This window comes from Schistocerca nitens, chromosome 11, assembly GCF_023898315.1.
Source record: "Schistocerca nitens isolate TAMUIC-IGC-003100 chromosome 11, iqSchNite1.1, whole genome shotgun sequence".
Taxonomy (NCBI): Eukaryota; Metazoa; Arthropoda; class Insecta; order Orthoptera; family Acrididae; genus Schistocerca; species Schistocerca nitens.
The window spans coordinates 36,187,244-36,210,569 of NC_064624.1; the positions used below are offsets into that span (position 1 = coordinate 36,187,244).

A 23,326-nucleotide genomic window follows, 5' to 3' on the forward strand; every position below is an offset into this window, starting at 1 on the left:
GGCATTATTTTCTGATACACCCTTGTAATAAATTGATGCATTTGACAATTGCCTCGAATGTTGCAGAACGGTTCCCTTGTTATTGCCTAGCCTCAATTTGGAAGTCATAATACTACATCCATATACACATCAGCCAAAACATTATGACCGTGGATTTGCTATCAATATAAACTCATCCAGGCAATAGCATCTAACCTTGTCTTCTAGTCACATGCATGGTGCATGGAGTATCAATGAGCATGCTGACCGGATGTAAACTGCACACAATCTATCTTAGTCTGACCGAGAGCAGATTTTGATGGCTGGAAGGCTTGGCAGGAGCATTTGGGAAGCTGCACAGCTTGTTGGGTGTTTGAGGAGTGTTGTGGCAGTTGTCTTCAACACAGGGTGAAACAAAGGTTAAACCATGTCCAGGCATTAGGGGATTGGGCAAGCACCTGTCATGACAGATGGTAGACATCATAGGTTGGGCAGACTGTTAAAACAAGGCAGGCAGCAAACTATGGTGTAACTAACATCAGACTTTATTGCTGGGCAAAGTAAAAGTGTGTCTGAATGCACAATGCTCAAAAGACTCATAATGATGATGAGTCTGGTTAGCTGATGACCCACGAATGTGCCAGTGTTAATGCCATGAAATCAACAACTTCAACTGAAATAGACATGTAACGATTGGTGCTGGATTTGGCACAATGGCAGACCACTGCATGGTCCTGCCTTTGGGAGGGTACATTTCCATCACCCACAAAGGGAACAGTTCCTTTACTCCTGTACTGGCAGGACCTCCATTATACTCTGGGAAAAGACCATGTGGGCACCCATGGGTTCACTGGAGCTCGTGCAAGGCATGTGTTAGAAAAGGAGTATTGTAAACAGGTTGCAAACCACATCCACCTCTTACGTCATCGTTTTGATCTTCAGTCCTGAGACTGGTTTAAGGGGAGCCGGAGGTGCCTATGCTGCCCATGTTAAAATCACTAAGTTTGAGGAACATTTATGAATAAACTACCAAATAGAAAAATTTGAATTTTTTTTACATATAGAGTGGTTTAGTATTTCAGTTATGGCAGAGGGAACTTGGAGTATCTTTTCTGGTTTCCTTCCAATTATTTTTTTATTAATGACCCAAATTTTTTTACAAATAATTGCTTTATAATTAAACTGACATGAAACTACTGAACATATTGCCAAATGGCTGTGTTACAGTGTTTGACGACTAGGAGTGCTGTATAAAAATTTCATCTCTGTAGCTTCAGTGGATTTTGAGAAAATGTTCCCTATATTCGAAAAATTCTAATTTATGGGAAATGGCTATCAAAGTTTCTCAATACATTCCTGCACTATAGCGTGGATTAACAGGGTCTTCTTCTTCATCCTCCAAAAGCTTCCTCTTCTGTCTTCTTTTCTGGCCTGTTGTTCCATCATACATCATATGCCTTTCTCTTCTTTCTGCTCCTCTTATCCTTTCTCTGTCAATATTTCTTAGTGCTCGTACAGTGTTCACCCCAGCTGTAAATCCTAATGCCTTCAGAATTTCACACTTCACACTGTTCCCTTGGTTGTAGGTTGCTATTGCATCATAAATGCCAAAGTGCAGTGTTTTAATGCTTACAAAGACACTTTTAGGAATCACTTTACAAATCAAATTGTTTACGCTCTCATTAGGATTCTGCTTCTTTCCGTGTAAACATTGGTGTAACAATTCTGGCTGTGCTAAGTCATGAAAAATTGGTTTTATTGCATTTATCACAGCTGCTGGCAAACCATGTTTGTGATCATAGTCCTTTTTTGCATTATATTTACACCAGGAATCTTTTGGGCACAGGCTATGTTGAGGGTATTCATTGGAAGAGGCAGTATGAAGGAACAATGCCCACACTGCTTTTCGCATGTCACTAACATTACTAGCATTTTGCCTTATAGCATACACATAGTATCTCTGTAGACGTTCAATCACCTCATCAGTAAGCCTGCCTCTCCCTCCTATTGTCTTTCCATCACTGAGCTTACTTGAACCCAAAGTTTGTTTGAGCCTTCAAAGCCATTCACACATACGCTTTTGCACATGCCCAATGCATTCCAACTTTTCAACTACAAATTCATTTCCATATGGTTTCAGTTCCTCTATAGTCTTGAAACCTTTGGAGTCACCATCCCCAAGGTAGTATTTGTACCTAACGTTGTATGTGGGAACTGAACGTTCAAAAATTTGTTTCACTCCATCCACTTCCATTGCTCCACTTGATCCACTAAAATTTGCCTCACAGGTTCCACTGTGCTCTCCTTTGATTTTATTTTTGCACCTACAATGTTTTGATAATATTGCAACATCTATCACTTTTGCACTATCACCACAAGTAGCAGTTACAACCCCATTCAGGGATTTATGGCCCCTCTTTTGCCAGGAACCATCTAATGCCACTACCAAATCTGTAGAACCACTGTTCATTTCTACAGATTCCTCCACTGCTTCCTTCATGGTTTTCAAAGCCATGTCTTCAACAGAGGATCCTACCAGTTCACAGTAGTACCCAAATTTGCTTGGAGGTGATGGCAAGTTCATAATACCAGAAAACAGTTTACCAGCAGCAGACCATTTTCCAATGGATCGAAGACGATACACAAGTCGAACATTCACATCAAACACTCTAGATCGTCCATTTTTACCAAAGAGACTGGCATGTGAATTGTAGAAAGTCACTTGATACTTGCAACATGCACAGATTATCTTCATCTCACAAGCTAAACCAAACTGCTTTGTTATCTCTAGTCCCACTCCTACACTTGAACACATTTTGCACAGAACACTTTCTTTCAGTACAGAAGATAATAATCCAATATTCAGTACTTCGTTAATATCATCACTGTCACTAACATATTCACTAAATCTGTCGCTTCCACCAGTCAGCTTCTTGCTAGAAGATGTCACACGGCTGTGGCCGGCTATGTGTTGCTTAGCAGAAGAACGCACTGTTTCAGCAATTGTAGTATCGCAACTTGGTATTAGTGTGAATTTTCTTTTCCCTACGTTCTTCCTCTTATATACACGGTTACTAAAACGTGGCATCGTAACCAGAACAATGCTTTACACAAGAAGTATAATACTACCAACAACAGGCACAACACTGAACTAATTCGAAATGGTAAACAGCAAAGAGATGATGTTCCGCACTCTTAGTGCTTCATTTGTAACAAAACAATGTAGCCAACCCTTGCACACTCGCTGTATGCATAACATAAGGCGCTGTATGCGTAACAGGCCTAGAAAATCCCAAGCAGTTTGCCAGGAAGTCAAGAGAGGGTATTAGATGCATTCAGTGGCCGCCCATTTCCTCTGCAGGCGTGGGGGAAAATGGTAATAACTCCACTTCTAGGGCGAGTAGAACAATAATTCAAAGTTTACATTAAAGAGGAATGTTCCAATTAATTTTCGGTAGCAAAAAAAATCGTAATTTTTTGGATTTGACCACCTCTGGCTCCCCTTAATGCAGCTCTCCATGCTACTCTATCATGTGCAAGTTTCTTCATCTCCGAGTAACTAATGCAACCCACATCCTCCTGAATCTGTTTAATGTATTGATGCCTTGGTCTCCCACTATGATTTTTACCCTCCGAACTTACCTTCAATTCTAAATTGGTGATCCCTTGACACCTCAGAACATTTCCTCGCAACTGATCCCTTCTTCTAGTCAAGTTGTGCCACAAATTGCTCTCCTCCCCAATTCTATTCGGTACCTCCTCATTAATTACATGATATACCCATCTGATCTTCAGCATTCTTCTATAGCACCATGTTTCGAAAACTTCTCTTCTCGTCTAAACACTTTATTATCCATGTTTCAATTCCATACATGGATACACTCCATACAAATACTTTCAGAAAAGACTTCCTGACACATACATTTACACTCCATGTTAATAAATATCTTTCGGACAGAAAGGCTTTTCTTGGCATTGCTAATCTACATTTTATATCCTCTCTACTATGACCATCATCAGTTATTTTGCCCCCCGATAGTAAAACTCCTTTACTACTTTAAGTGTCTCATTTCCTAATCTAATTCCGTAAGCATCATCTAATTTAATTAGACTACCTTCCATCATCCTCACTTTGCTTTAGTTGATGTTCATCTTATATCCTCCTTCCAAGACACTGTCCATTACGTTAAAGTGCTCTTGCAGGTCCTTTGCTGTCTCTGACAGAATTACGTCCTCCGCAAACCTCAAAGTTTTTATTTCTTCTCCTTGGATTGTTCCTACTCCAAATTTTTCTTTTGTTTCCTTTACTGCTTGCTCAATATACAGATTAAACAACATCGGGGTAGGCTACAACCTTGTCTCAGTCCCTTCCCAACCACTGCTACCCTTACATGCCCCTCGACTCTGCCATCTGGTTTCTGTACAAATTATAAATAGCCTTCCGCTCCCTGCACTCAATGAGTGCCACCTTTGGAATTTGGAAGACAGTATTCCATTCAATATTGTCAAAAGCATTTTTCTAAGCCTACAAATGCTAGAAATGTAGGTCAATATTGCCTCGTGTTTTCCTAAATTTCTATGGAATCCAAACTTATCTTCCCCGAGGTCTGCATCTACTGGTTTTTTCATTTGTCTGCAAAGAATTCGTGTTAGTATTTTGCACCTGTGACTTATTAAACTGATAGTTCGGTAATTTTCGGACTTGTCAACACCTGTGTTCTTTGGGATTGGAATTATATTCTTCTTGAAGTCTGATAGTATTTTGCTTGTCTCGTACATCTTGCTCACCAGATGGTAGAGTTTTGTCAAGGCTGGCTCTCCCACGGCTGTCAGTAGTTCTAATGGATGCCGTCTACTCCCAGGGCCTTCTTTCAACTCAGGTTTTTGAGTGCTCTGTCAAACTCATCATGTAGTATCATATTTCCCATTTCATCCTCATCTGCGTCCTCTTCCATTTCCATAATGTTGCCTGCAAGTACATTGCCCTTGTAGAGACCTTCTATATATTCCTTTCACCTTTTTGCCTTCCCTTCTTTGGTTGGAACTGGTTTTCCACCTGAGCTCTTGATACTCTTATGTGGTTCTCTTTTCTCCGAAGGTCTCTTCAATTTTCCTGTAGGCAGTATCTATTTTGCCCCTAGTCGTATATGCCTCTACATCCTTAAATTTGCTCTGTACCCATCCCTGTTTTGCTATTTTGCATTTCCTGTCGATATCATTTTTGAGATGTTCGTATTCCTTTTTGGCTGCTTCATTTACTGCATTTTTATATTTTCTCCTTCCATCAATTAAATTCAATCTCTCTTCTGTTACCCAAGGATTTCTACTAGCCCTCGTCTTTTTACCTACTTGACCCTCTGCTGCCTTCACTATTCTCTCAAAGCTACCCTTTCTTCTTCTACTGTCTCTCTTTCCCGTATTCTTGTCAGTGGTGTCCCAATGCTCTCTGAAACACTGCACAGCCTCTGATTCTTTTAGTTTATCCAGATCCCATCTCCTAAAATTCCTACCATTTTGCAGTTCCTTCAGTTTCAATATACAGTTCACAACCAATGAATTGCGGTCAGAGTCCACATCTGCTCCTGTAAATGTCTTACAGTTTAAAACCTGGTTCCTAAATCTCTGTCTTACCATTGCATAATCTATCTAAAACCTTCCAGTGTCTCAAGACCTCTTCCATGTGTACAACCTTCTGCCGTAATTCTTTAACGAAGTGTTAGCTACACTATGTGATCAAAAGTATCTGGACCCCAGGCTGAAAATGACTTTAAATTTCGTGGTGCCCTCCATCAGTAATGCCGGAATTCAATATGATGTTCGTCCACCCTTCGCGTTGATGACAGCTTCTACTTTTGTTGGCATATGTTCAATCAGGTGCTGGAATGTTACTTGGGTAACGGCAGCCCATTTTTCACAGAGTGCTGCACTGAGAAGAGGGATCAATGTCGGTCAGTGAGGCCTGGCACAAAGTCGGCATTCCAAAACTTTCCAAGGATGTCGTATAGGATTCAGGTCAGGACTCCATGAAGGCCACTTCATTACAGGAATGTTATTGTCATGTAACGACTCCACCACAGGCCGTGCATCGTGAATAAGTGATAGTGTTGAAAGGTGCAATTGCCATCCCGAAATTGCTCTTCAACAGTGGGGAGCAAGACGGTGCTTACATCAATGTAGGCTGTGCTGTGATAGTGCCGATCAAAACAATAAGCGGTGAAGCCCTTCCATGAAAAACAAGACACCAATTTAGGCTAAGTTTCCTTTAATTTATGTCTATGGTCACAAACTTTTGACCATCAGAACTGCAACAAAAAATGGGAAAAACATAGATACTCGCAGATTGTCTACAGCTTAAAAAAACAATAAAAAGACCATAATGAAAAGTACTACTGACATATTTCTGCACTTTAAATATGAAGAGGCATACTTGTTTCATAAAAACAAAGTCCTAATGTACTTCAGCCATAGTAGCATCGTTAAATGTTAAATCAGCACCAGCATCGTCAAATACATTATCATTATACCGTAACATATAAATTACATCACATGCACGAGTCATGTTGTCAGTAGTGCTACTGTTGAAAACAAGCTGCTGTACAGTAGCCAGAAGGTGTTTGTGTTGTAAGGTCACCAGATGTCGCTAATGTTGGCATACACTAGTTTTCAATAATTAATTGAAACAGCAGAAATAAAGGGGGATACAATAGTTGAAGTCTGTAATAAGCTTATAATTTATAAAAGGCATTACAGTAATAAAAAGCAGTAAAAAAGACATAATTAATATTGTTATAAAGAGGAAGAGTTAAGAAACAGTGGTTGACATGTGCTCAAGTGCCAATATTCTAGATAATGACGTTAATATTGAACACCAGTGACAGTGCACCTGGTAATATTAAACAACCATAAAACAAATTGCTAAAGGAGCCACAAATGAAAGAAAACATAGTGCTGCACATAATCATTGCCCTCTGTTAGCACTAACGCCAGTATTCCACACAGGCGGGAAGTGGTTGGAGGAACGTGACCGGCAGAGGGCCCTTCGTACCCTGCGGCACTCCGTTGCAAGAAAATAATGATAAAATTCTGTAACAATGGATGATCCACATTATCTGATAAATGCAGTCTATGAAATGAATAGAGAAGGAACAAGAACATACTAGAGTCATGCATAAAACGTATGAAAACTAAGTAAATTAGTGATGCACTCAGTACTAGGTGAACTTACCAACACACCATATATAACAGTGGCGTGCAGTGGTTAGAGTAAAACATTGTCAAATAAAGCAAAGTAGGCTTTGGGCACAGTCATTTTACCAGTTAAGCAGTTTAGTTGGTTCTCTGATTTTTGGTTTGTAAATTTCAAGCTCCTCTAACAAATTGATTAGCTTCTCGACCATGAAATTAGTTTTCTCACCACTTGCCTAACTGTCATAGTACTTGCAGTTGATCCTGATGCAGTGTGCAATTCCTGTCTGTTGGTCTCGATAGATGTCTGCCTATTACACATTACGACCCTCTTTTAAGTGTTGGCAGTATCTGTCAGTCGACGGACAAGATCGGTCTATCCGCTTTTGTGCTGTAAGTGTCCCTCCATGTTTCAGTGTCACTATCACATTGGAAACAGTGGACCAACGGATGTTTAGGAGTGAGGAAATCTCACACACAGATGTATTACACCAGTGACACCCTATCACATGACCACATTCGAAGTCCATGAGTTACGCGGAGCACCCAATTCTGCTCTTTCATGACTACATAGGTCCCTGATGTGGAGTACCTTGCAGTAGGTGGCAGCACAATGCACCTATATGAGAAACTAATGTTTTTGGGGTGTGTGGATACTTTTGAGCACAGTGGATGATGAAGTTATGCTCTGTGCAAAATTCTATCAGATGGCTTCCTCTTTAATTCCTTACTCACATTCCATATTCACCTACTATGTTTCCTTCTCTTTTCCAACTATCGAATTCCATTCCCCCATGACTATTAAATTTTTGTCTCCCTTCACTATCTAAATAATTTTATCTCATCATACATTCCTTCAATTGTTTCATTATCCATGGAGCTAGTTGGCATATAAATTTGTACTACTGTGGTAGGCATGGGCTTCATGTTCATCTTGACTATAATAATGCATTCACTATGCTGTTTGTAGTAACTTACCCACACTCCTTTTCTTTTATCCATTATTAAACCCACACCTCCATCACCCCTATTTCATTTTTATTTATAGTTCTGTATTCATTTGACGTGAAGTCTTGTTCCTCATGCCATTGAACTTCACTAATTACCACTATATCTAGCTTTAACCTATCCATTTCCCTTTTTAAATTTTCTAACCTACCTGCTGAATTAAGAGATCTGACATTCCATGCACCAATCTGTAGAACGCCAGTTTTCTTTCTCCTGATAACAACTTGGTCCCGAGTTATCACCACTTGGAGATTTGAATGGTGTGCTATTTTACCTCCGGAATATTTTACCCATGAGGATGCCTTCATCATTTAATCACAAAGTAAAGCTGCATCCTCTCAGGAAAATTTATAGCTGTAGTTTCCCCTTGCTTTCACCTGTTTGCACTATCAGCACTGCAACACCATTCTGGTTAATGTTAAAAGGCCAAATTAATCATTCATCCTGAAAGTTGCCCCTGCAGCTACTGAAAAGGCTGCTGCCCCTCCTTCAGCAACCACATGTTTGTCTGGCCTCTCAGCAGATACCCCTCCGTTGCAGTTTCACCTGCCGGCCGCGGTGGTCTAGCGGTTCTGGCGCTGCAGTCCGGAACCGCGGGACTGCTGCGGACACAGGTTCGAATCCTGCCTCGGGCATGGGTGTGTGTGATGTCCTTAGGTTAGTTAGGTTTAAGTAGTTCTAAGTTCTAGGGGACTTATGACCTAAGATGTTGAGTCCCATAGTGCTCAGAGCCATTTTTTTGCAGTTTCACCTTTGGTATGGCTGTCTGTATTGCTGAGCCACACAAGCCTCCAAACCAGTGACAAGATCCGTGGTTCATGTTAGGTCCACCCCTTCATGATGATCATATTTCGCAATGGCAGTGGCATTTTTCATCAAAATTGTGCACCATTTCACAAGGCCATGAGTGTGGTGGAATGGTTTGAGGAATACAGTGGTGAGTTCCAATTGATATGATGGCCACCCAATATGCCAGCTCTGACCCTGATCGAACACATCTGGGATGTGATTTAACATAACGTGTGCCAACTACCTCAAATGATCTACCAAGTCCTAGTTGCTTCCCTGCTGTTATCTGTGCCAAAGGTGGACATACCAGCTTTTAGAGTGGTGATCATAACGTTGGGGCTGATCATACTATGGCACTTACCATAATTGAAAGAAGATTGTTTTATTGTAGTGATGGTGATAATGATAGTGGCACAAAGTTCGGCCAAGCAGCACATGCCGCCCATGAGCCCCGCATGGATCACCCTCCAGTCCAGCTTCAAGACACTGACTGCCTCTGAAATGCACTGCTTTTCCTCGCCACCTAGTGTGGCTCCACAACACCAGTGGTTCCACGAGCTCCAAGCTGCGAGAAGTGACATCTGCCAGGCACATGAGGCTGGAATTCAGAGACGGACCCCACCATATCTTAACATCCCCCACTAAACCAAATTCCCCCTGCCCTGCCATTAAAGAGCCCTTTACATCTGACTCTCCTTCACCTGGATAATAAGCACATGTGAGTCTTTACTTGTGCAGAATTTCAGAACCAGGTGGTTTGCCAGGCTTACAACCCTGGCAATCTCATAGGGTACAGAGAACTGAGGAGCCAGCTTGCTAGCGAACCTCAACTGCCCTTTTTGAGCAATATTAGGATTTTGGACTAACACTGTCCCCAACCTTTGGACTGAACCACTTAGTCCATGATTGTTGCAGATGGCTAGCCTGTGATGTGAAATTTTGGTATTATGCCTAGCCTGGCTCCAGTTGTGCTGTGTTAATGCTAGGGTGACTTGTTCTGGAAGCAAATCATTGATTGACCACAGGTTGACAGGAGGAGAATTGACTGGATGTGCTAGCATAAGGAATACTGGAGGAGCCTCCAGGGACTTGGGTTGTGCAGTGTTAAAGACAAAATTGACCCATGGTACTGACATGTCCCACTTCATCTGAGCCTTCTTGCGAAAGATAAGCACAGCCTTCAACTTTCAGTTCACCTGGTCAGCAAAGTGTGCAGGTAATAAGGATTTGTGAACACATCCTTAATTCCATTGACAAAGGAGAACCTCATGAATAGCTGGGAAGCAAAAGCAGCAGCATTATTGCTAACAAGCACCCTGGGTGGCCCATAAAGAGAAAAAATTCATAACAAATGCTGGATAATTATCAGAATAGTCACTCATTCTGCTCGGAATGAGAGAGAAAAAAGAGAGATTGTTCATAATAACTAATAGGTGCTGAACACCCACACATGTGGAAGAGGTCCTATATAATCAATAAAAAATTTATGCATCAGGTGTCTCTCTAAAATCCCCATGGGAGAATTCGGGTTGGGCTCAGCTCCCTTACAGCTCACACTCCCCCCACCAAATTCTGGATGTCCTTATACAGGGAAAACCAGGTGACATGTTGAACGATCTTGACCCCCACCAACCTTCAGTCTTTGTTATACAGGGAGGACCAGGCGATGTATTGTCTGATCTTAACAGTTGTGTAAATGCCCAAATGACTGCCCAAGAGGGTGTTACAGAAGTAATGAGCCAAAACCTAACTAAGAGGCTGAGTGTCAGTCTCTAAACAAAAGTCTCAGTGTTCAAAATAAAATCTGAATTTGTCAAGGGAAAACAGAACTGCCAAGGCTTCCTATTCATACATAAAATATTTCATCTCCACAGGTGAAAGTTTTAAGGTGCATAGGCTATAGAGCATCAGCCTGCCACAGACCCATCTCATTCTGTTCCTGCAGGAGGCCAGCTGCCACTTTCTGCTCCAGAAGAATTACAGGTGTACATCTGCAAGAACAACAGGAGCTCAAAATTGGGTATGGCTAATACTAGTGGGTTAGTAAGTGCCACCTTAATGCCTTCAAAAGATTCCTGATGACTTTCATCCCATTTGAAATTTCTTAAATCGTTAAGGCATTTGCCATGTCTATGAACGGTGCCACACCTTTCTTATTTCTAGGAACTGGGAATTTTCACAAATCACCGGTATACTCCTGGTCAATTCTAATGCAATCAGTGGAACTAAGATGTCCCGAGAATGAAACCTATGTACCAGTGTGATTTTAGATGGTTTCGCATCAAGTCCCACCTCCCTCTGGTAAACCTGCAAAATGTTGCAGGTGTCCAGACAGACTAGCACTAAAAATAACAATGCCATATAGGTAATTATACACACACACACTTGAAATCACCCAAAACACAATCTAGAAGGCAAGACAGAATGGCAGCTGCCATTGACAAACCAAAGGCCGCCCTGTTAAAATCGTAGAGGTTCCAGTCTGTACAAAAGGCAGTACTATGCTTGGAATCCTCTGTTAACATGATCTGATAATATGCCTGATTGAGATCCAGGGCAGTAAAATACTGAGCCCCACAGAATGAAGAAAAACAAATTAGGTACATTTGGAAGTGACAAAGCACATATACATTTCATCTTTGATAGAGAAAGTTGTAAAGATCATACCTCTCTGGAATGTCATTTGTAAGGTGAATCTTGTACTGGATTTTATTGGTGATGTCCAGTCTGTTAGTTAACATCTGCACTAAACAATCAAGAACTTCCAGTACCTCCTTCACCTCTACTAGACCAAGGTGACCGAGCCCAAATGGCGAACATTGCGGTAACACTATGAATTCCAGTGGCAACCTGACAGGGGCACAATGAGTTTTTCAGCTGGGTCAAATTTCAAATAAACAACCCTGCCTTGACAATCTAATGCCAACCCACTACCACTTACAAAACACACCCCAAAATTAAATTCACTGAAAGATTTTTAATTACTTTCCACTTCACAGGCCAACAATTTTCCAATACTCAGTTTTGACAACTAGAGGCAACATCTGCCCAGTGAGAGCTTGACATTGGGAGGATGAATGCAAACAAGGTAATTCACAGGTATGGCAGAACTCCAAATACCACAGATAATCTAGACGACAAACTGAACTACCATAGTTAAGGAGGGTGCACACTGGTTCCTAGTTAAGTTGTTCCCAAAGCAGTGGTTTCCGTACCTCGGACTTGACACAGACACAGCACTCCAGTAATAGAAAACGCTACCATGCCTCTTCCATTCCTTGTGACATCAGCTGTTTGACTCTCCTTCAATGGAACTGGAAATTGCCATACAAGATGCCCCTCTTTGTTACACTGGAAACACATCCTATGCTTGTTCCTTCTGGGTGGTCCCCTTTTAAATTGCCTGGAATCTCGATCCCCATCTTGGTAATGATGCTGAAACCCCCATCAGTACTCCCCCCAGGGGGTCCACAACTCCTTTTGTGGATACGTGCGTGGCGAGCACGGGGCCCCGAGCCATTGCAGCCTTCTTTCTCTCCCGGGCTGCATTTCCTTTCCTTTCCCCTCTATGCTCCTTTCCCCTCTATGCTCCTTTCCCCTCTATGCTCCTTTCCCCTCTATGCTCCTTTCCCCGCTATGCTCCTTTCCCCTCTATGCTCCTTTCCCCTCTATGCTCCTTTCCCCTCTATGCTCCTTTCCCCTCTATGCTCCTTTCCCCTCTATGCTCCTTTCCCCTCTATGCTCCTTTCCCCTCCATGCTCCTTTCCCCTCCATGCTCCTTTCCCCTCCATGCTCCTTTCCCCTCCATGCTCCTTTCCCCTCCATGCTCCTTTCCCCTCCATGCTCCTTTCCCCTCCATGCTCCTTTCCCCTCCATGCTCCTTTCCCCTCCATGCTCCTTTCCCCTCCATGCTCCTTTCCCCTCCATGCTCCTTTCCCCTCCATGCTCCTTTCCCCTCCATGCTCCTTTCCCCTCCATGCTCCTTTCCCCTCGCCCTCTCCTCTCCCTCTATTGGTGTCCTTGCTTATGTTGGCTCCCGCTATCCTCCTGGTTCTGTTGGTTTTACACTCCGGCTTTGTTGCGTAATCATCTCCTCCTTTTGGCATTCCTTGGTCCCCCCTCTGGGGTTTGACCTCCATTACAAAATTTCTCCTCCGTAGTGTGAGCCATTTGGGGAAGAGCACCTTACCTAGTGTCTCTGACGTGCGCCCTCCTAGTACATTCCACCTTTTCTTTCACGTAGTTGTCTGATGCTAGGGTGCGTAGCCAGTACGGTAGCCAGCCCGTGTGGTGGGGTCGCTATGTACCCTTTTGGTTGAGCCCCCTGAACACACAGGGATCACACTTCTGATACCTGAGCTGTGACCTCCTCATGCATGCCTTGGAGTGGTTGCTCGTCACCCTGGAGCATCGGAACTCCCGGCAATGGCCGCCGTGCCAGACGGCCCTTGCTATGGCTGGGTGGCGCCCGTGAGGAGAGCCCCTGATCGGAGTGGGTGGTATCAGGGTGGACGCTATGCAGATGAAACGCATACGGGTCCAAAACTCTGGCCGTTCTTCTGCACCCGTCTCTCTGCGTGTAACTGATTCCTCAAGTGCTGTTTCTCTTGCCCCTTCGGCCTTCCCTTCCATGGCTACCCCCTGGGAAGAGGGTCAGGCCCGTCGTCTAGGGGCAAAACCTTTCCCCCGTTATCTAGTTTGCACCAGGACTGATGGAGATACTTTCACCAGTGTCAAACCTTTATTGTTTGTGGAACACATTGAAGACAAGTTTGGCGAAGTGGACTCCCTGAGCAAGATGTGGTCGGGTTCGTTGCTGATAAAAACTGATTCAGCTGCCCAATCTGCGGCCCTCCGTGCCTGTACCCATCTTGGCACAATTCCTGTGTCCATTACCCTCCACCAGTCTCTAAATATGGTACAAGGTGTGATTTTTCACCGGGACCTCATCCTTCAAACTGATGAGGAACTTCGGGACAATCTCGGACGGCGGTGTGTTCACTTTCTTCGGCGTGTTCAGAAGGGTCCTAAAGATAATCCTATTGATACTGGTGCCTTTATCCTGGCCTTTGAAGGGGATACCCTCCCTGAGAAAGTTAAGATTATGGTCTATCGCTGTGATGTGAAGCCGTACATCCCACCTCCTATGAGGTGTTTTAAGTGCTTGCGATTTGGCCACGTCTTCTCGCTGTTCCCAGGCCCCTCTCTGTGGTGACTGTGGACGTCCACTCCATGAGGGGAGTCCCTGTGTTCCCCCTCCTGTATGTGTAAATTGTCATGGTAGTCATTCCCCACGTTCACCAGATTGCCCAGTATATAAGAAAGAAAAAAAGATACAGGAGTATAAGTCCCTCGATTGTTTAACCTACACAGAGGCCCGTACGAAATATGCACGACTGCACCCTGTGTCCATGACATCTAGTTACGCCTTGGTTACATCTTCACCCCTTCCTCCCCCTTCCTTACCCCCATCCCGGACCCCTCTCCTCCCCCCCTCCCCTGCGGCTCCCACACCTTCTCCTATGGACGCTGCTCCCCCTCCCCAGCCGGAGAACTGTCCCACTCCTTCGGCGTCTGCCGGTCAAGGGCGCTTCTCCCGGGATGCCCCTTACTGGCACCTTCCAGGTCAAAGGTCTGCTGCCGCGCAACGACCGTGAGAGCCGCGGTCTGTCGGCCCCCAGGTCGCCCGGTCTCTTTCTGTTCCTGATCTTGCTGCAGCTGGCTCCTTTATGCCACACAGCCCTCCTCAATCTCAGCCTGCAAAGAAGAAGAAACACAAGTCCCGGGACATAGAGCCTCTGGTGTCACCGGAGGTCCCTTCCCCGACTTCACAACCGGATTCTGACCTGTCGTTCATGGATGTCGCCCCTCCTTGTCGGTGATGGGTGGGGACCCGGCGGTATGACTGAATTTAGCGTGTTCAGCCCTCATTTAAACCATCGTTCTGTGGTTCTCCAATGGAATTGTAATGGATACTATCGTCACCTTCCGGAATTGAAATCCCTTCTTGCGTCCTACTCTGCAGCTTGTATGGTTCTCCAGGAATCTCATTTTACTGATGCTCACTCACTGACCCTCCGTGGGTTCCGTGTTTTCTGTCGAAATCGGGTCGGACCCTTGCGGGCTTCTGGTGGCGTTTGTACGTTGGTCCCTGCAGACATTGCTAGCACGTGGATTCCTCTCCAAACTACATTGGAAGCGGTTGCTGTTAGGGTCCACTTAGACTCTGCAGTCACAGTTTGCAACCTTTATCTCCCTCGTGACAGGACTCTTACACCTGCCACCTTAACCACCCTTCTTCAGCAACTTCCTCCTCCCTTCCTCCTCGTTGGGGATTTTAATGCTCATCATCCTTTGTGGGGCAGTGCCTTTCCATCTAGACGAGGTCTTATTATAGACCAATTTATTGCAGACCACGACATGTGCCTTCTTAATGATGGCTCCCCTACTCATTTCAGTGCCGGTCATGGTACCTTTTCTGCCATTGATCTTTCTTCTCCCTCTCTCCTCCCTTCATTACACTGGTCGCCACACGACGACCTTTGTGATAGTGACCATTTCCCGTTGATTATCACGCTCCCTTCCCACTCCCCGATGGACAGGTTACCTCGTTGGTCTTTCCACCGCGCCGATTGGCCTCTATACACTGCACAGGTCGAGTTTCCTCCCTCTTTGTCGGGTTGTATTGATGACGTCCTACGTGACGTGTCTGACGCGATTGTTCGCGCTGCTAGCCTTGCTGTCCCGCGCTCATCTGGACCATTTCGTCGCCTGCAAGTCCCGTGGTGGAGTACGGCCATTGCCATTGCCATCCGTGCTTGCCATCGAGCTTTGCAACACTTTAAGAGGCACCCATCCGTAGCCAGCCTTACTACCTTTAAACGCCTCTGTGCTAAAGCCCGTTATTTAATCAAACAGGGTAAGCGGATATGTTGGGAACGATTCATTTCTTCCCTTGGTTCTACTGTCCCTCTGTCACGGGTATGGGCTACACTTCATTCTCTCCAAGGTTGCCATTGGCAGTCCACCCTCCCAGGCCTTCACCTCCCAGATGGCATTTGTACGGACCCATTAGTTCTTGCAGAATATCTTGCGACCCATTTTGCAGTGGCGTCAGCGTCAGCCTCCTATCCAGCTGCTTTCCTTCATCAAAAACAGCTGGCTGAAGCTTCCACCTTACGTTTCACCCCTTGTGAGTCAGAATCTTACAACGAACCTTTTACTGAATGGGAATTTCTTTCTGCTCTATCTTCTTCTCATGATACGGGCCCTGGCCCAGATTCCATTCATAACCAACTGCTTCAACATCTCAGTGCTCCACAACGGCAACATCTTCGGGTGTTTAACCGTACCTGGCTCCAGGGTGACTTCCCTTCTCAGTGGAGGGATAGCATTGTGGTTCCTGTCCTTAAGCCTGGTGAGAACCCCCTACCTGTTGACAGCTATCGGCCAATTAGTTTGACCAATGTTGTTTGTAAGTTACTTGAACGGATGGTAGCCCGTCGGCTCAATTGGGTCCTCAAATCTCGGGATCTATTGTCGCCTTACCAGTGTGGCTTTCGAGAGGGACGGTCTTCAATTGATCATTTACTTCGCTTGGAAACCGCAGTTCGGCAGGCTTTTTTCCCAGTGCCGCCATTTGGTTGCAGTGTTTTTTGACTTTCGCAAGGCCTATGACACGGCCTGGCGCCAGCACATCTTACTTACCCTTCATCAGTGGGGTCTTCTGGGCTCACTCCAGATTTTTATCCGCCAGTTCCTGATCGATCGGTCATTCAGAGTTCGTGTTGGTACTGCTTTTAGTTCTCCATGGACCCAGGAGACGGGCATCCCACAGGGTTCTGTCTTGAGTGTCCTTCTTTTCCTCATTGCTATCGATGGACTTGTAGCCTCTGTCGGTCCCTTGGTCGCCCCTGTCCTGTATGTGGATGATTTCTGCATTTGGGTTAGTTCCTCCTCGATGGCATCTGCAGAGCGGCAGCTCCAGGTAGCTATACGGCGTGCCTCTGCATGGACCCTCTCACACGGGTTTCAATTCTCTCCTTTAAAATCGCGAGTGGTCCACTTCTGTCGCCGTACTACGATCCATCCTGATCCACAGCTCTATCTCGCTGCACAACGATTGCCTGTGGTCCCACAGTTTCGTTTCCTGGGTCTTTTCGACAACAAGCTCACTTGGCTGCCCCATATCAGACTCCTGAAGGTAGGATGTTTCCGTAAACTCAATGTCCTTTGCTTCCTTGCCCACTCCTCTTGGGGTGCGGACCGTTCCCTCCTCCTCTGTCTTTATCGTGCTCTAGTTCTGTCTCGCTTGGACTATGGTTGTCAAGTTTATGGTTCAGCTGCTCCTTCCACACTGCACATGCTGGATCCAGTCCACCATTGTGGTATCAGTTTGGCCACCGGTGCCTTCCCTACTAGCCCTGTTGATAGTCTCCTGGTTGAAGCTGGGATCCCGCCCCCCCCTTTCTGTTCGGTGGTCCCAGCTTCTGGTGTCTTATGCACTCACTATCCATTTCTCTCCCACTCATCCTTCCTATTCTATCCTGTTCCCAGACCGTGGACGTCGCCCACCCGACTCCCGCCCTCGGGCAGGTTTACCGGTTGGGCTGCGCCTTGTGTCTCTTTGCCGTGATTTTCAGCTTCCTTCTTTGTCCTGTCTTCCTCGCTCCCTCCCCTCCACCCCTCCTTAGTTAGTTCCTCGGCCTCGACTTCGGACAGATCTCCGCCGCGGTCCGAAAGATTCCATCCCCCCCGGTGGTGTTCCGTTCCTTTTTCCGCCAAATTTTATGGGAGTTTCGGGATGCTGTTTTTTTTACACTGATGGCTCTAAATCTGCTGATCATGTTGGGTATGCCTTCACGTCCTCTGTTGGAACGGAAAGTCATCTGCTGCCACCTACATGTGGGGTGTTTACTGCGGAATTGATGGCAATTTCCCAGGCCCTTACCTTTATTAAACAGTCCCAACACAACTGCGTTTTGTTATGCATGGACTCGATGAGTGGCCTTCTTGCTATTGACTGGTGTTTTTCGCGCCATACCTTGGTCTCTGCCATCCATGACCATCTCGCTGATATTCACCGTGCTGCTTGTTCCTTTGGGTCCCTGGCCATGTGGGTATCCCGGGTAATGAGCTCGCTGATCGTTTGGCTGGGGGAGCAGTTACTTACCCCCCGTTTTCTGTAGCCCCTCCTGCAGCGGATTTACGGCTTCACATCAAATCCCACTTCGCACAGTCATGGGCCAATTCTTGGGAGGCTACTCCCCTGTCTAATAAACTTTGTGCAATTAAGGTGACACCAGGCCCGTGGCGTTCTTCCTTTCGCATCTCCCGAAAGGACTCGACCACACTGTGTCGTCTCCGTATTGGCCATACTCGGTTGACCCATGGTTTTCTTTTGCGTGATGAGCCACCCCCACTATGTGGTTGTGGAGCCTTCCAGTCTGTAGCCCACATTTTGGTTGAATGCCCCCTTCTTTTGGCTCTGCGTGCTAAGTACAGGCTCCCCCACACTTTACCTTTGATGTTGGCTGACGATTCCTGGATGGTCACTCTGGTTCTCGGTTTCCTCTGGGAAAGTGGTTTTTATTCTCAGTTTTAAGGTTTTTAATCTCTCTCTGGTGTTGGGGCAGGGCGGTGAGTGTTTGGGTGTCTCCCACTGTAAGCAGTGTTCGGAGATTCCTGATTCACGTCCCTGACCGAATTCCTCTTTTCTTCCCCTTTTACTCTGTTTTTACCCTTTTTTTTAAGGCTTGGTTAGTCATTCTATTCCCATACGTACTTTCTACATTATAGCAGTTGTACCTTTTAAGTCACAGGTGGTCTTGCCTATGCTGCTTCAGCATAGTGTTGGGTTCATTCTCTTGCCGACTTCCCTCATTTTGTTTTTACCAATGACAACATGACTGCCTTTTTACGTTTTTTCCCTTTTTCCGTTTTATTGTTCTGACTTTACTGAGTTGTCCCATTAGCGGAATGGCGCATATTTGAAACAAGGGACTGATGACCTTGCTGTTTGGTCCCTTAAACCTCAACCAGCCAACCAACCAACCAACCAACCATGCAGACGACTATGCCATCTGGTCGCAGTGGTCATCACATATGCATGGCCCCCCAGGGGATTCACAACTCTTTTGTGGATACGTGCGTAGCGAGCACGGGACCCCGAGCTAATGATGCCTTCCTTCCTTTCCGGGCTGCATACCTTCCCTTTCCGCAGCCTTCCCCATCCCACACCTTCGCCCCCCCCCCTCACCTCTGGCTCTTCCTTCCCTTTCTCCCCCTCCGGGAGTATGGTTTATGCCTACGTCCGGAGACGGATGCTCGAAACTGTTCCAAATTCCTTGCTTTCTACTCTTGCAAGTCATCGTCCTTCCCCTGTCCTTCTCTTTTCCTTCCCTCTTCTCTTTGCCCTTTTCTCCGCTGCGGCGTTTGAGACCCCTCTTTCCTTTCCTTTCCTTTCCCTTTCTCTTTTTTCCTCCCTGTGCGTGTCTGAAGGCCGACCCACGCACTTCCATGCGTAGCCGGTGACGGGGTAACGCGTAATTCCCCACCCCGGGTAGACAGGTAGGACACGTACGTACCTCCTGGAAACGGCCAGGCCCAGGGAGGGGTGATTACCCGAGCTGATACCTTCCGAAAGTGCCGATTGGTCCCTCCGTCCGGTTGTCGGGAGGTGTGACCTGAGGTGTGAACAATCACCTAAGGCGGGAGTGCCCTCAGAGAGGGCCACCACAAGGGAGGAGCGCGCCATCGGAGACGCCGGTAATCATGGGGGATTCTTCCGCAATGGTTTCCTCACTTTCCACTATGTCTGCTCACAAACGTAAGTTCACTGAGTCTCAGCCACAGACAGTTCTTCCATCGTTGCCACAGTTCCTTGTTGTTTCTCGGTCTGACGAAGGTCACGACTTCTCCACGTCAAACCTTTCATTATTCAGAAAGGTGTTGACGCAATTGCAGGTCCTGTAAAGTCTTGTTCCAGATTACAGAATGGCACCCTGTTAGAAACAAACAGTGCCCTCCAGGCACAAAAATTGCTGCGTACTTCTCTGCTCCACACCTTCCCTGTCCGGGTGGAACCGCACCGTACCTTAAATTCCTCGCGTGGAGTTGTTTATACACGCTCCCTCGATGGATTGTCTGACGAAGAAATTCAGCACTACCTGTCTGACCAGGGCGTAACGGCTGTTCATAGAGTTATGAAAAGGGTCGACACGAAAATTATTCCAACCCGCACTGTCTTCTTTACATTTGACAAAGTTCAACTCCCATCGAAAATCAAAGCAGGCTATGAGATAATTTCCGTTTGCCCTTACATCCCAAACCCTACGCGTTGCTATCGATGTCTGCGGTTCAATCACACCAGCCAGTCCTGTTCCAATCCGGCCAAATGTGTTACGTGTGGCAAGGATGCCCATGAGGGTGCTTGTCCACCTCCATCCCCTCGCTGCATCAACTGTATGGGTGACCACGCTGCTTCCTCTCGAGATTGCCCCGTTTTTAAGGACGAAAAGCTCATCCAGGAAATAAGAGTGAAGGAAAAGGTGTCGACCTTTGCTGCTCGAAAATTATTCGCCAGTCGACAGCCCACCGTGCCTCAGACAGGAAAATACAGCACTGTCCTTGCTTCTCCTCGGCCAACAAAGGAGGCGGCCACGCAGACTTGCGACCTCACCTTTAGTGCCACGGTCGTCAGATCGGCCAGCGCAAAGATCGCCCGTTCAACCTCACCACTTTCGCCTGCCCACTCTATGGCCCACCCTTCGTCGGGTTCTGCTAAATCTCGAGCCCAAAAGTCAGACGCCAAGTCTTCGAAAAAAGAGCATACTCGTGAAGAGTTTTTACGTATCGCAACTTCACAACCATCGGTTCCTCCTTCATCTAAAAATCATACTTCCAAGAAGGCTACAAAGAAACCCAGTTCCTCTCCTCCGCCAAGGCGTGTCCCATCTACAGAACCATCTGGCGGAAATCGCCCTCGGCCGTCTTCTGTGTTGCCGAGGCGCACTGCTGGTGGCCGGTCAACCGGCCAATCGCTGGTGGCAGGGGCTGCTCCTGACCAACCTATGGATCAGGATCTTCTGCCTTTGGCTGAATGCCATTCCATGCTGTCGGTCGCAAGCTCTGAGCAGTCGTTGAGTTGCCAGCACCCTTGGTCACATTCCTCCATTTTCTTTTCACCCCATGTCCATTATCCACTGGAATATCCGCGGCATTCGAGCCAATCGGGATGAATTGTCGATCCTCTTACGATCCTACTCGCCGGTCATCTTCTGTCTTCAGGAAACAAAGCTGCGTCCCCATGACCGCTTTGTTCTCCCTCATTTTCAGTCCGTCCGATATGACCTCCCCTCTGTTGAAGGCACTCCAGCCCATGAAGGACTCATGATTATTCTCCATGATACTCTCCATTATCACCCAATCCCCTTAAACAGTTCCTTCCAAGCTGTCACCGTCCGTCTTTCCCTTTGTGGATATACCTTCTCTCTTTGTACTGTATACATTCCATCGTCCACACCAATGGCACGAGCTGATCTCCTTCATCTTCTTGGTCAGCTTCCACCCCCCTATTTGCTGGTTGGGGACTACAATGCCCACCATCTGCTTTGGGGATCTCCACATCCTTGTCCACGTGGCTCACTATTGCTAGACGTCTGCCACCAAGCGGATCTAGTTTGCCTCAACACTGGGGTCCCTACATTTTTGTCTGCCTCCACGACAAATTTATCTCATTTGGACCTTGCGGTCGGTACTGTTCCGCTAGCTCGGCGCTTCGAATGGTTCGCCCTTGATGATACACACTCGAGTGACCGCTTTCCATGCGTCCTTAGACTGCAGCCTCAACTGTCATATATGCGCTCGCGACGCTGGAAGTTTGCCCAAGCCGATTGGACACTTTTTTCGTCTCTAGCGACATTCGATGACCGTCGCTTTCCCAGCGTCGATGATGAGGGCACACATATTACCGACGTTATTCTTACAGCTGCGGAACGTTCAATACCACGCACCTCCGAATTGCCCCAGCGCCCCCCAGTTCCTTGGTGGAACGAGGCATGCCGTGATGCAATACGTGAGCGGCGATGTGCTCTTCGCATTTTCCGTCACCATCCTACTTTGGCCAACTGTATCCGCTATTAGCAGCTACGTGCACGATGCCGTCGCGTCATCCGCGATAGCAAGAAGGTGAGCTGGAAATTCTTTATTAGCTCATTGAACACCTTCACTCCCTCCTCGGAAGTTTGGAGTCGGCTTCGACGGTTCTCAGGCGCGCCTAGTTTCTCCCCGGTCTCTGGGCTCACTGTCGCGCATGGTACCTTAGTGGACCTCGTCGCAATTTCTAACTCATTGGGTCAGCACTTTGCTGAGATTTCGAGCTCTTCAAATTACCCGCCAGCGATTCTCCCGAAGAAACGTGCAGCGGAATTGCGACCTCTTGCTTTCTCCTCTCAAAATCACGAAAGCTACAATCCTGTTTTCTCCATGCGGGAACTCCATCATGCCCTCTCTTCTTCTCGCTCCTCCGCCCCAGGACCGGATGGTATCCATGTCCAAATGTTGCTGCATTTATCAACCCATAGTCTGCGTTACCTCCTTCGCCCTTATAATCGAATTTGGACTGACAGTACTTTTCCCAGACGATGGCGGGAAGCTATCGTCGTTCCCGTTCCGAAACCTGGAAAGGACAAACATCTCCCCTCTAGCTATCGCCCCATTTCTCTCACGAGTAGTGTCTGTAAGGTTTTATAGCGTATGGTGAATTACCGTTTAGCTTGGTGGCTGGAATCCCGCATTCTTTTAACACCTGCCCAATGCGGATTCCGAAAGCATCGTTCTGCAGTTGACCATCTTGTTGCTCTCTCCACTTATATCATGAACAATTTTCTCCGGAAACGCCAAATAGTGGCAATATTTTTTTATCTGGAGAGAGAGCATACGATACCTGTTGGAGGACAGGCATCCTCCGCACACTGTTCTCTTGGGGCTTTCGAGGCCGGCTGCCCCTTTTTCTTCGCGAATTTATGGCAGAGCGCACATTTATGGTGCGGGTGAACACTACTCTCTCCCGTACTTTCTCCCAAGAAAACGGGGTACCCCAGGGCTCCGTGCTGAGTGTTGTACTGTTTGCCATCACCATCACTCCAATTATGGATTGTCTCCTTCCTGATGTCTCGGGCTCCCTCTTTGTGGACGATTTTGCGATCTACTACAGCTCTCAACGGACCAGCCTTCTTGAATGACGTCTTGAAGGATGTCTCGATCGCCTCCACTCTTGGAGCATCGAAACCGTCTTCCGTTTCTCTCCCAGTAAGACCGTTTGTGTTAATTTTTGGCGACGTAAGGAGTTTCTTCCGCCCTCCTT

At 46.4% G+C, this 23,326-nt stretch overlaps 1 protein-coding gene across 1 annotated transcript in view; it reads left to right on the forward strand.

Annotated features, from left to right (window-relative positions):
- The window catches only part of LOC126213258 (zinc finger protein 708-like), a 122,924-nt gene that overhangs the window by 4,603 nt on the left and 94,995 nt on the right, over positions 1–23,326 (forward strand). The window lies entirely within an intron of this gene.